Raw genomic sequence first — 13,085 nt, 5'->3', positions numbered from 1 at the left:
AATAAATCGTTGCTCAAATAAATAATTATCAGTTTATAAAACTGTATAACTACCTTCATCAATTGTTTTTAAAATCATAATATTTATAAGATTGTACTGTTGAAAATATATATTTAATGACAAAAATACATAATATATTTATTTATTTAGTTTCTAATTTATTTTATAGTATAATATAAAAATCTAACGCGAGCTCTGTGTGTGTTTTGAGTGTACCAATATTTACGATTTGTATATATGTATACCTTTGAAAGCATAGAGTAAGCTTGATAAAAACAACAATTGTTGTTTTCTGTGACCACTTTGAGCACAGATAAAGAAAATATTCAGATAATAAAATAAAAAGTATTGGTACAAATATTTGTACATTTTAGCAAATATTAAGTATTCAGTGATCAGTCACTATTGTGATGCAGATATTACAGAAAATACTGTTATAAAACCCATCTTAGTTGTGCTTTACCAGAAGTAGGCTTCTCAGACCTTTGCAATATATATATATATATATATATATATATATATATATATATATATATACAGAATATTACCTTAGAATATACACCTTTGATCTCGAGGAAACAAAGAAAAATCAGTCATGCCTCAAAAAATATGACTGGAGTAAATTACAATAAATATAACCTTTTTGACATATTTTCTTGATCGAGGCAACAAGACAAACTCAACATATCCTGGCGTCGGAAATATATTTAATCAAACCAGAAGTGCTTATTCATGCTTAAAGCACAGAAATGGCACGCGGAGCTATGGCTAACAGCTAGTTTATTAAAAAAATACATTTTTTAACTTAACAGTAACATTGAATATCTTTAAAATTCATTATATATAAATTGTCTGTAGGGTGAGCGTACGTGGTTCCTAAATTGAGTGAAAGGAAAAATCTTGATCTTATATATTGCGCTTCCCTCGCCAAATACTGACCACATCTGTATTTACACATGATGTTTATTTTGTGTTAGTGGGCCATCCGGAAATATATTTTACGTGTCATTCTATCCCTGTAACACCATTGATTTAAAGCTCTTTAAATGCTCTAGTTAAATTGAGTCATGAAAATAATTTGCGTGCTATTTCAAAAATATTAATGGGATTCAAACAAAGACAATTTAGATTAGATATGTTTGGAAACAGACTGGGTTTATTAACTAAAACTATTCAACAGTTTCCACTAGTATTGTGCTATGTCTCACATATGCTAATACTACATCTGGCCATCGGATCATGCTGTGAACACTCATTCGATTGAAACTTCTGTATTTTTTTTGAGGATTTCAAAACTGATCATCACATTTGGATGATTCTAAAGAATTACAGATATAAGTTATTTATTAGAGCACTGGACGGCTTCCAAAGTAAACCATAAATGTACACAAATGATAACATCATGTTGAGCAGAGTGACTCATAAGGGGAGGACGATCTTTCAGAAACAGAAGGTATGAAATTGAGAAAATATTAAATGGAACACATGATATTTTCAAAGCAATTCTTGCATATTTATCTTTCCATTGTGATGCTCTGAAGAAATATCTGAAATATTTATCATTGTGGTACACCTTGTATATATAATATAAAACTTGTAAAAGGACAAAAATGACTATAGGGACAAAGTCTGTTATTAAATTATGGGCATTAGTCATTTTTTAAGATAATGTTCCAGATTTTCGACAAAGTGCCATAATAATGCTCATATGGAAGAAGGATATATCTACGTACAATTTATTATTTTTTACATAGGAAACTGAAAATGTGTAATAAAAAATATTGTAATTTATTTTAAATTCAGGTTACTGTCTGAACAACAGTGATTTTGTTTTTTACCAAGTTCCAGACGGGAAGAACTCGAAGAATACTGACAGAAGTTTGTTATGGTAAATACTTATGCAGGCCAGTTGACAAGTGGGCGTACATGATTTAATGTAATTATATAATAAAACAAATAATTACAAACTTATTTTATACCAGCTATTACGCATTATTGATCAATTTACACTATATCACATCCTCATTGAGCAAATTTTATTTCATTTTGTAGTTCTGTGATGTTTTCACGTGAATTGAAAATTCTAACATGCTTTACTGTTGCATATAAAATTCAAAATTACTCTACCTAATAAAAATCTTAGAAAGTTTCAAATATAGCTCGCTGTTTTTAACCAAACAGCAGTTCTTATGAAGCAACTGTATACTACAGTTCACTCCGCACCACAACGCTTTAACTCAATAAGTTTTTAAGTTAGCCTAAACTAATTGCAACACTGCAGCAAAATTAAATCAACACGTTGAGTTTATTTCAATTAAATTGTTGTCAAACAACCCTTAATAATACTTATTTATCTTTATTTTACTGTCCAAAAATAAATTCCTCTCAAAAGACTTTTTGCTCCCTCCCAAAAGAACTCAAAATTTAAGAAATATGATGAAATGTAAATAAAATTCCGTCTACTTGAGCTGTAATAGTTTAAATAATGAATGCAAAACAATGAATTACTACTGTAATTTTCTATGTCAACTCCTTAAATATGCTAGCATTATCTTTTCACCTTACTTGTTTGGATAAAAAAGAGGCTTGATGATTGATATAATGGTGGTATCTCTCGTTTCCCGCTAATTATCTATGTATATTCATATACATACTTAGACCATTGATAAAAAATACTGCATAAAACAAATGGGCAGCGTAGCTGAGTGGTTTTTACTTGCTAATAGTTTTTACAACCCCAGATAACTAAAGCTAACTGACAGTCATTGATGTTTCAATTCTGCTAGAAGTAGCTGCTAAAAACAAGTTTGCATCTTTTTAGTTTTCTTTTTCTGTGTACAAGTTAATTATTACTTTTCACATAGGTTTATTAGCTATTTTGCTTTTAAGTCTCATTTTAGAAAAATGGTTGAAGTCTGAAATTCCACCCCAGGGTAAAAATATTTAGAATGTCGTTCTTTCTATGTATCTTCCTGAAATACTGCTTAAGCTAATGGGGTGGTTTATAAGCTAGTTAAATAAAGGGACACTCAGGTACATTATAGAACTTTTTAACCCTTGTAAACGTTTAATATAAATTCAATCACATATATTATAATAAAAGTATAATAAAATAATATTACAAAAACCAACTACATCAATATTCTTGGGTGTGAAACTCGTTGAATACTATACCTTGATAACGTTTTTATGTTAAAAATAAAAATAATAGAGTGGTTTTAAAATATTTCTAGTAGAATACCAATGCAATTCACGTCGCGCTTCCTTGAATCCTTGAACTGGAAAGGATTACATTTTTACAACACAGTTTCAACGTACTGTAGAAAGTTCTATATTTTTGTATGTTATACAAACTATAATATGTTAAATCTGGGATTTTAAAATCTTCTTAGATAAAAATTTGCAACAATAAAACTAAATTTAACACGGAGCACATGATTACTCTGTTAAGCTTTGATTCTAGTAATTGAAACCCCTTTTATCTCCATAAAATTCCTACGACTTTAAAAATATAAATATTACATAATAAAGTTTTTATATTCTTTTTAAATATACAAATTGTTTCGTTGCTAATATTATCATTCTCTTCACAACAAACTCTAATAGAGCATTTATTTTCCTACTCTTACTTTTTAATGGTCACATAGTTGAATAACCATATTGCTAGTATGACCAACATTGGAATTGAAAATATATCTGTGGATCTGTGTGTTAAGTGGATATTCGTAATTATTTCTGCAGCTGTCGACGTGGTTTAATAGTATATAAGGGAAGGACGAATCAATTATAACGAGAAAGCGTCGGGCTGGTAGCCGTAATTAACATGAAGGGTAGATGTAGGGGAGTGTGGTGGAGGTGGAGTGCAGGTGGAGGAGGGAAATGATGATAATGGGAGTTATACCCGGACCTAGACGACAAAGTGTCTAGTGACACTTAACTGCAGTGACGGGGCGTGAGTAGTAAAGCACATTCTGCGATTGTTCATTGCAAAACATATATTATGTATTTCTGAAAGTCAATTAAAGTTTCACTTCAATTGAAGCACTTAACCTTAACCTACCATAACTATAAATAAGCAACTGTACTCCATTATTACTAACTCAGCTTTCACATTACGTACGATGTCACAAAAATACAATGGAGTTTTGGAATAATTCATCTTAGGAAATAGCTATCATAAAGATCAAAGAGCGAACCTAACTATTTAATGAGGAATCTATATGTGACTCACACCAGAGATCAATTATTGGTCTTTGCTCACATGCTCGCGGTCTGTGCCATAATGCTCAGGCAGCAGCAAATCTAGGCATGCATATTGGACTGATTCTCCCCGTGATGAATACGTTCAATCATAAAAATTAAGCAACGAAACTTTTTCAAACTTTGACAATTTCTTTACAGACGTGTGTTTGGCTGTACATTTCAAAAACATCTTACGCTACTAGTTTGTAACATGTTAGATGAGAGTTATTATGATCAATTTGTTCTTTCTAGTTCTTTCAGAGATGAGGAGTGTTTGCAAAGTCGCAGAAGTTATCAGAAGCCAGGGATTACTAGTGCTCGGAAATTTCTAAAGGTATGATTTCGAATGATTCTCTAAGTTGCAAGATTCTTAAAGCCGGAAGCTCTTAATGTCCTGAACCTGTTAGAGGCTACCTCCGTGAAGGCTCCTATGGGCTGAGATACGTGGAAGATCGGAAACTCATTAAATACGCTATAAATTTAAAATATAACAATTTCAAAAAATCTGATGTTGACATAGGCCGAAAGATCCGATCTAAGAAGCTCTCATAGGCTAGAGACCCATAAAAGTTAGGACTGTAATCTAAAGCTCATTAACTAATTTGTCATAGAACGGATGCTTGCAGAGGCAGAAAACGCAAAAAACACATGTGTTCTGAAAGCCTTTAATGCCCACGTTCTCCCACAGGAAGAAGGCTCCCAAAAAACAAAGGCTTTTTGAAGTTAGAACCCTCCACAGACCAAGAAATCCTAAATAATAGAGATCATATAGATATGAAGTGATCAAACACTGAAGGTTAGAGACGAAACTTACTCTTTTAAACCTTTGAACAATTAAAACATAAACACATTAAACATGTCTAGTACCAGTTCAAAATTATCGTAGGATAGCTCACTAAGATTACTATGGACTTAGTATTAATCCATTTTGGTGTTTTTATACATTTTTATTCATTCTAATGTTTATTTGATACATATTTGTTTCTTATAGAGAGTAACTCGACAATTTACCTATAAAGACATAAAAATGAGCTAATTACCTTATTATAAATATAGAGTCCTTTGTTTTATATTATTAAGGAATGGAATGGAGGATATATAAGGTCGCTTTCGTCGCTACTAACTACAATGCAAGCAACTAACATATATATATATATATATATATATATATATGTATAAATGTATTTGATATTTTCATGTAAATTTAATTGATATGACTAATTAATAAAGATTTATATCTAAAGGTATTACTTTTATACTTACACATTTGTCATATTATACTTACTAAGAAAATAATATGATAAATACAACGCAAGGTTAGTAGTGATGTTCCCACTTTCAACTCGAGCAGTGATTACGTCAAAGCCCGTTTATCTGCATAAAAAGAGAGATAATGTGAACGCAAAAGTGCCATGTCATCAACGTCACGCGTCCTCCCGGAAATTGGTGTCAGTGTTTGTTAGCGGAAATGGGATTGTCGCAGCTTACATTCAGGGATGCTGCAAGTTTTACTATAGGCTATTTACTACAGACAAAAATTGAGTGCTATATAAATCGGCTAATATATAACTAATCTCAGTTACGAAATTATTATATACTTATGAACACTAGATGTAAATAATAAAAGCATCGTTGTGCAGAACAATTTGTTATTTTAAATAACATTACACAGTTCTAAGGACGAACTAGAAAGAAGATAATCAAATTTACAAAACGTTTATTTAAACAACATTTTTCGCCTGTTAATATTGAATGCCCGTAACTTTGGTTAGTTAAATATGACTTCTTGACCAAAAAAGTAATAGTTATCCGCATATAATTTGAATTTATAATACGACATTCGTACATATTACAACGTCAGTTTAATGCTTTAGCATAACTAGTTTAAATATGATAAAATACAAAGGATATTAAAGAAATTGGAATTCATTTGAGTAAGTTAATGAGTAGGATAAAAATTAAGCTATTAATAAGGTAATATAATTGGCGAACAAAACATAATCAGTGAGAAATAAGTTTATACTTTAGGCTGCCACGTTAAAATGATCGATTAGCTTGTTATCGGTTTGTTATAGGTTAAGAGACAAATCTAAGGATAATAGCTAATTAGATATAAAAATCAGAACAGATCATTGTTAGAAAACAATATACGTTATAGTATCTTAACTAGTATACCATAGTTAGAGTAATGCCATATGAATATTGTTTATATTATGTGTATGTTCTCAAACTGTAAAATCACCATGTAAAGTTTCGTCTAGATTATTTTTATACCTGGGCCTTGCAACTATGTGATTACGTGTCTCCATACAGAGATGCTGTCGGAATGTTTCCAATGGGTACTGTCTGTAGGATTCTGGCTTTTTCCATAACTCAGAAATTACTGATTCATTTTTCAGCGATCTCTTAAACCCAGAAAATGAGGTTTCTGTTCTTCTGGTCGGTCTCCCGTTGCTGTGCAGCCTTCTAGCCCACCTTCACCTGCTGCTTCCTGTGTGTCTACTTCCATCCCACTTGAGCCCAGAACATCAGACATTGGGACTTTATCAGATGCCGTCAACACATTCTTAATCGTTCCAAATGAAGGGAATCAAAGTACTAATTTAAAAAACTGTTTTTTAGACGCAGGTTTTACGAAGGTATAGATACATCAGGCTCGGGTGTGCATACATATATTCAAGACAAATCCAAAATTTTAAATAATCCAAATTCGAAGTGTTCAAAATTCAAAATCATACATAAAAACGCACAAACCGCCTCAAATAAGTTAGACGAGCTTGTACTCATGTGTGATGAGCTGAAACCTGATGTACTGGTCATCTCGGAACATGGGTATAAGCCGGAAACAGTATCTTTTTTCAAACTAGAAAATTACGAATTGGCAAACATTTTCTGTAGGACATGTAACAAGGGGGGTGGTGTGGCAATTTTTGTAAAAAGTTCTCTAAATTATACTCAGCTCAAGATCAACTATACATCCGAACTAGACCTAGAAGCGGAGGGAGTCAAAATAAATACTAAATCTATTGGGACGATAAACATTATTGGATTGTATCGCTCATCCAATGGCTGCAGTAACTCCTTTTTCCAGCGTTTGGATTTGATTTTAAATTTTTTATTTTCAAACAAATATTCATTTATTTTAATTCGCGACTTTAATATAAATGTACTAGACCAAACCAAACCCCTTAAACCAGCGGCTACGGGACATTCTAAATTCTTTTGGACTTAATTGGTTAGTGAGCTCGCCGACTAGTGTAACCGCTTTGACAAGAACAGCCATCGACAACGTAATTAGTAATATCTCGAATGTCTCTGTTTCTGTTTTGAATGCGGCCATCTCAGACCATTTCGCGCAGGAGGTTCTTATTGACGATTGTCCGCAGGATGGAGATGGGGCATCGGAGCTCCAATAAAATATATTCATGAATTGAAAATGCATCTTACGCTGGAACCCTGGGATTTCCTAGACGATTATAATTGCCTAGATGACATGTTTAATGGATTCAACAATAGATTCATCTTTTAACTGAATTTGTCATGTCCTTTAAAAACCAGTAGAGTAAAAAAAAATTGCCAAACAGAATACGTGGATTACTCGCGGTATTTTAACTTCCAGGTAAAAAATAAAATTGTATCATTAAATTTTTATAAAAACAAAAAATGAGGAATTTAAAATCTTTTTTAGAAATTATAAAAGAATTTACAAAAAAGTAATAAGAGCGGCTAAAGCCTACGAAATTGATGAAAAATTAAGGAACTGTGACAATTTTTCAAAAACGGCTTGGAAAATTATTAACCAAACCGCCAAACTAAAGTCCACAAAAAGTTTAAAATGTTTGGAAATTGTTAATGAAGATAAAATTTTTACACAGCCGGAACATATAGCGAATGAGTTTAGTGCCTATTTCTCTTCGGTGTCTTCTGCTTCGTTTTGTGGGAGGTCCGGCTGCGGTACGGGTCGAAATTCGGAACCGCTGACATCCATGGTCGTTGCCCCTGTTGACGAGGATGAGGTGGCCCGCATCATACAGAGATTGAAATCAAAAAAGTTGACCGACATAAATGGTGTCTCAGTGTGGTTGCTCAAGTTATGCTTTCAGCATATATTGACACCACTAACCAAATTAATAAACTTTTCTTTCATTCAAGGCTCTTTCCCTTCAACTTTAAAGACTGCTAAATTAACACCGATCATTAAGAAGGGTGATTCCAGGCAAATGAGCAACTACCGGCCGATTTCAATCCTGCCGGTATTCAGTAAAGTCTTTGAGGCTGCCTTCCTGATTCGGCTAAATGCATTTCTAGAGCGTTTTGAGATTTTGAGTCCAAATCAGTTTGGATTCAGGAAAAACAAATCCACAATCGATGCAATTTCGAACCTTCTGGATAATGTTGTCGATGGGTTGGAGAGGCGAGAACATGTGCTCAGCGTATTTCTCGACCTTTCCAAGGCGTTTGACTGCGTGCATCATGAGACACTGATGAACCAGTTAGAGCTTTGTGGCATTCGGGGTCTCCCTCATAAATGGATCTCGTCTTATCTCAGGGACAGATACCAGTGTGTGCAGATCTCGGGTGTCATGTCGAGGAGAAATAAACTGGTTCATGGAGTCCCACAGGGATCTATTCTTGGGCCGGTTCTTTTTCTTCTATATGTAAATCGAATAAATTCATCGATCCAAAATGGAAAGATAATTCAATATGCCGATGATACGACTCTCTGCATAAAATCGACTTCGAAAGAAAATCTTGAAATTGAATCCTTCATTGCTGTCAATTGCTGCATTCAAAATTTTTCTGAGATCAACTTAAGAACAAACAGTACAAAATCTAATGTCATCAACTTTAGTCTCCGACAAAATGAAGATGTATGCCACCCGGCAGTTTTTGTAGAAAATGAGCTCTTGGAGAATACTGAATCTACCAAGTTCCTAGGGATGTACCTCGACAAAGGTCTAACCTGGAACAATCATGTGGACTATATCTGTGCTCGTGTTACTTCAGGTATCTACGCCCTGCGTAACCTTGCCAACTATTGTTCACAAAAAGTCTTAAGAATGGCTTATTTTGGCCTGATTTATCCATACCTGACATATGGTTTAAGCCTTTGGGGCAGCTGTGCCAAATACAATCTAGTAAGAGTATTCAGAGTACAAAAAAAGCTGTCAGAATAATTTTCCAATTAAACATCAGAGAGTCGTGCAGGGATGCTTTCAGGGAGCTAGGAATGCTGACTCTGCCCTATCTCTATATATTGGAGGTTGCCCTGTATTGTCGATCTAAATGTGTTCTTATTCGGGGTAGTGACATTCACTCTTACGAAACTAGAGGCAGGGAGAGTTACCGTGCAGAACAGCATAGGACGGTGGCTTTCGAACGCTTGCCGTCACAGGCTGGAGTCAAATTTCTCAATCGGCTCCCTGAGGGTCTTATACAATCGGATAATTTAAACCAGTTTAAAGCTCTTCTGAAGCGCCTACTGGTGTCGAATGCGTTTTATTCTGTCGAGGAGTTCATGGCTGGCTGCTGGGAGAATTAGAATAAAAATTTACAGAATCAAAATTTACATAAAAATTAATTAGTAGAGCCCCGAGTCTCATGTTGAATGAATGTTGGCGTGAAAGGACAAGAGATGTATGTTTGAATGAGTATTGTAAGTATGAATGTGTATAGTAGGGATTTTTTACAAATACTTAAACCTGACTTTTGCAATGCAATGTATTATTGCCAAAATGCAATAAAAGAATTATTATTATTATTCGTTCCGGAAACTTATTGAAGTTGTGGAAAGTATTGAGCTGTGGAAAGTATAGTTTAGTTTTATTTCTTGAAATTAAAATCATGGAAGTCTGTTGTTTTAGGAATTTCATCAAGAGTTTTATAAGTAAGAAAGAGAACTTCTTATATATATATATATATATATATATATATATATATATATATATATATATATATATAAGAAGTTCTCTTTCTATATATAATTCTATATATATAATTCATGCGCTGTAAAGATGTTGTCATTTTTAAAATATGCTTTGCAAGAGTCGGATTTACGAACGTTAAAAGTTATTCTCAGATTAGACTTCTGGGATATTAAAAACCTGTCTAAAGAAGATGGATTACCCCAAACCGCTATACCATAGCGTAGTATACTTTTACAATATCGTAGCGAAAAATTAAAGTTGTAGATGTTGTCTTAGAACGTAACACCCGTAATGACCGCCAGCTCTACTTTCCTCGTGAAGACTTAAAGCTGGCATGAAGGGCTTCTGCTACTTTAAACCGTTCATGTATAATGAGCTGCCTGAGTACCTCAACATTTTTATATTCAAATATACATCATTTTTATCGTAGCAAGTAACGATATTATTAGATTTAAGTGACTCGAGTTGTTTTGAAAACTGTTTGTTACTGAGAAGCGCTCGCAAGAAAATGGAATTTTAATCATTTAATACGAGACCATTATGAATCTAATTGGATTAAATAAAAAATTGTTTAGTTCTTTAAAAAACTATGATGCTTAAAAATATTTGGGCATGTATCTAATGCACTACTACACTCTTACTCTTACACCATCAATTTCGTTTTTTTCATTTAAAATTAAGGTGTAAGATCATTCAACATTATTACTTAACATACTTTTATTTATTTATTGGTTCTTGAAATTGAGATCATTAAAATTTCACTAGCATAAATAAATTAAACCAAAACTTAAACTGCTCTTGTAGTTCAGGTCAGATATACAATAAATTCATTCAACTATCGTCTACAAAAACTCGTTTGAAGTGAATCTTGTCCAATATATCCAGTGTTTACAAAGCGCTCCCGGGATGTATTGTCAATTTACAACCTGACGATGTCATCATTCGTATTGGCGCAGTGAAGCTATCATCGTATAAGTATCACCGGCCAGCAGCTTTATTGACATAACTGAGTGCCTCTTCAGTACATGATTAATTTACTGCTTTGCTCATACCGTTTATTATCTGCCACGTTTACGGTTTGTATTTATTTATGTGTTATTTTATTTGCAGAAATTACGGCAGCAGAATTGTCGAAATTATATATCCATAATTCCATAAATCCATAATATACATTAATGCTGTACAGATCGTACAAACTTTGACACACACAGCGAACTTTTAGAAATTTGGGAAACTGATTGGATCAATGCATTGCATAAGTTAAGAATCAGATAAACAAGCGGGCATTTTTTCCAACTAATCTCTCCCTATTACTTATCTGTAATTGCCAAAAAAAGTCTTAATTGATTTTTCATTATTTGTTAAATTAGGTATTGGTCTCTACGTTATGAATCACAATAATTCTCATTTACGTTTGGAGCTGCTATTCTTTTTAGAGTGGTCCGACTTCAGTTCTTTAGGTGCATTTTTTATTGACTAATCGAGACCTTTAAAATGATATGTTACAAGACTATAAGTGCTATTTCAAACGTTTCAGTTACCACCCACTCCCCTTTTCCCTAATGGTAAAAAATTGAAAACTATCACTTATAGTCTAATCTTTTGTAGCTAGTAAGAGTGCCGCAAACATGTTTCACATAACCAAAATAATGAACAAGTTAAGAGGGGGTGTGGCTTACTTTTCAACATTGTACGTTTGGGGCTGCCATCTCCTGTAGAGTGGTCAGATTGTAGTTCTTAAAGTTTATTTTTATAGACTATCCAAGACCTTCAAAATTATACGTTACAAGACTATAAGTGCTATTTGAAAACTTCAGTTGCCCCTTACCCTTCTGTCCCCTGAGCGTCAAACATTTGTAAGATGTTATTATTATTGCCACCATTTCTAGCTAGTAAAATTGCCGCAAACAGATTTTATATATCTAAAATATCAAATAACTTAAGAGGGGGTGCAACTTACTTTTTAATCACACTGTATATCTAAAAGAAGTTTTTCTACAGGAATAAATCGCGATAATTTTATTCAAATCTAAAAATTCTTTACAATAAACTTAAGCGATTTATAATAAGGCACAGATTCAAGTGAAATTTTAGATTTGAAACAAATGCTTTACTCTGTATAAGAAACTACACAAAGCCAAGAATCCCAAAATTAGGCCTTCAATGAAATTGCAGTGTTTGGAAACTGCTTTAAGCTTAAGCTTTGTAATTTTATTTTAAGCACTAGTTTAGTAAAACACACTGTAGCTGTGAATGGAAAATCGTAAAATGAATGTAGAGAAATTAAAAGGGGTCATGGGAAACTACAATCGGAGATTTAGGAGTGCTTTGGTCGACGTGGTAAATGTCTGAACGCTACGCAAGGAAACCAAACATGAACGTTAAAGTTGACACAATCAAGTAACAATGAACAGTTACCGGGTCATGTATTGTCAAGGTAACACAGTCTTTGTAACACGAGTGCACTAACCAGACTGAAGCTTTCAAGTTAACCGAGCATTGAATTAGACATGCATAATTGTGTGTTAAGTGACTCTGCTATCATAGCTGTAATGAGCTTCATAAAATCTTCGAGTTTTTAATGTTTAATAATTTGACACATAGATTACTTAAAATAAATATAGTATGTTTTGTTTGTGTAACATTTACTTATGTTGTTTGTACTTATGACAGTTCCATTGCACTTATAAATATCTACCATTAATTATAATTTTTCATATTCCCCAATGAAAACGTTAATCATAATATTTGAATTACATTAAATAAAAGTACGTTCTTTATTCAAACTATCTATTCTTTTATACAATGTTAAGATAATACAAGCCACCTAGAAGACATGAGACAGACTAGACACAGAACATTATTAATAACTGTAATAAGTGTATCTTGTTTTCTGCTTCATTTTCCTCTTTCTTA

This window comes from Homalodisca vitripennis, chromosome 2 (assembly GCF_021130785.1).
Source record: "Homalodisca vitripennis isolate AUS2020 chromosome 2, UT_GWSS_2.1, whole genome shotgun sequence".
In the NCBI taxonomy this organism is placed as follows: domain Eukaryota; kingdom Metazoa; phylum Arthropoda; class Insecta; order Hemiptera; family Cicadellidae; genus Homalodisca; species Homalodisca vitripennis.
Note: the sequence above shows the minus strand (reverse complement) of the source record.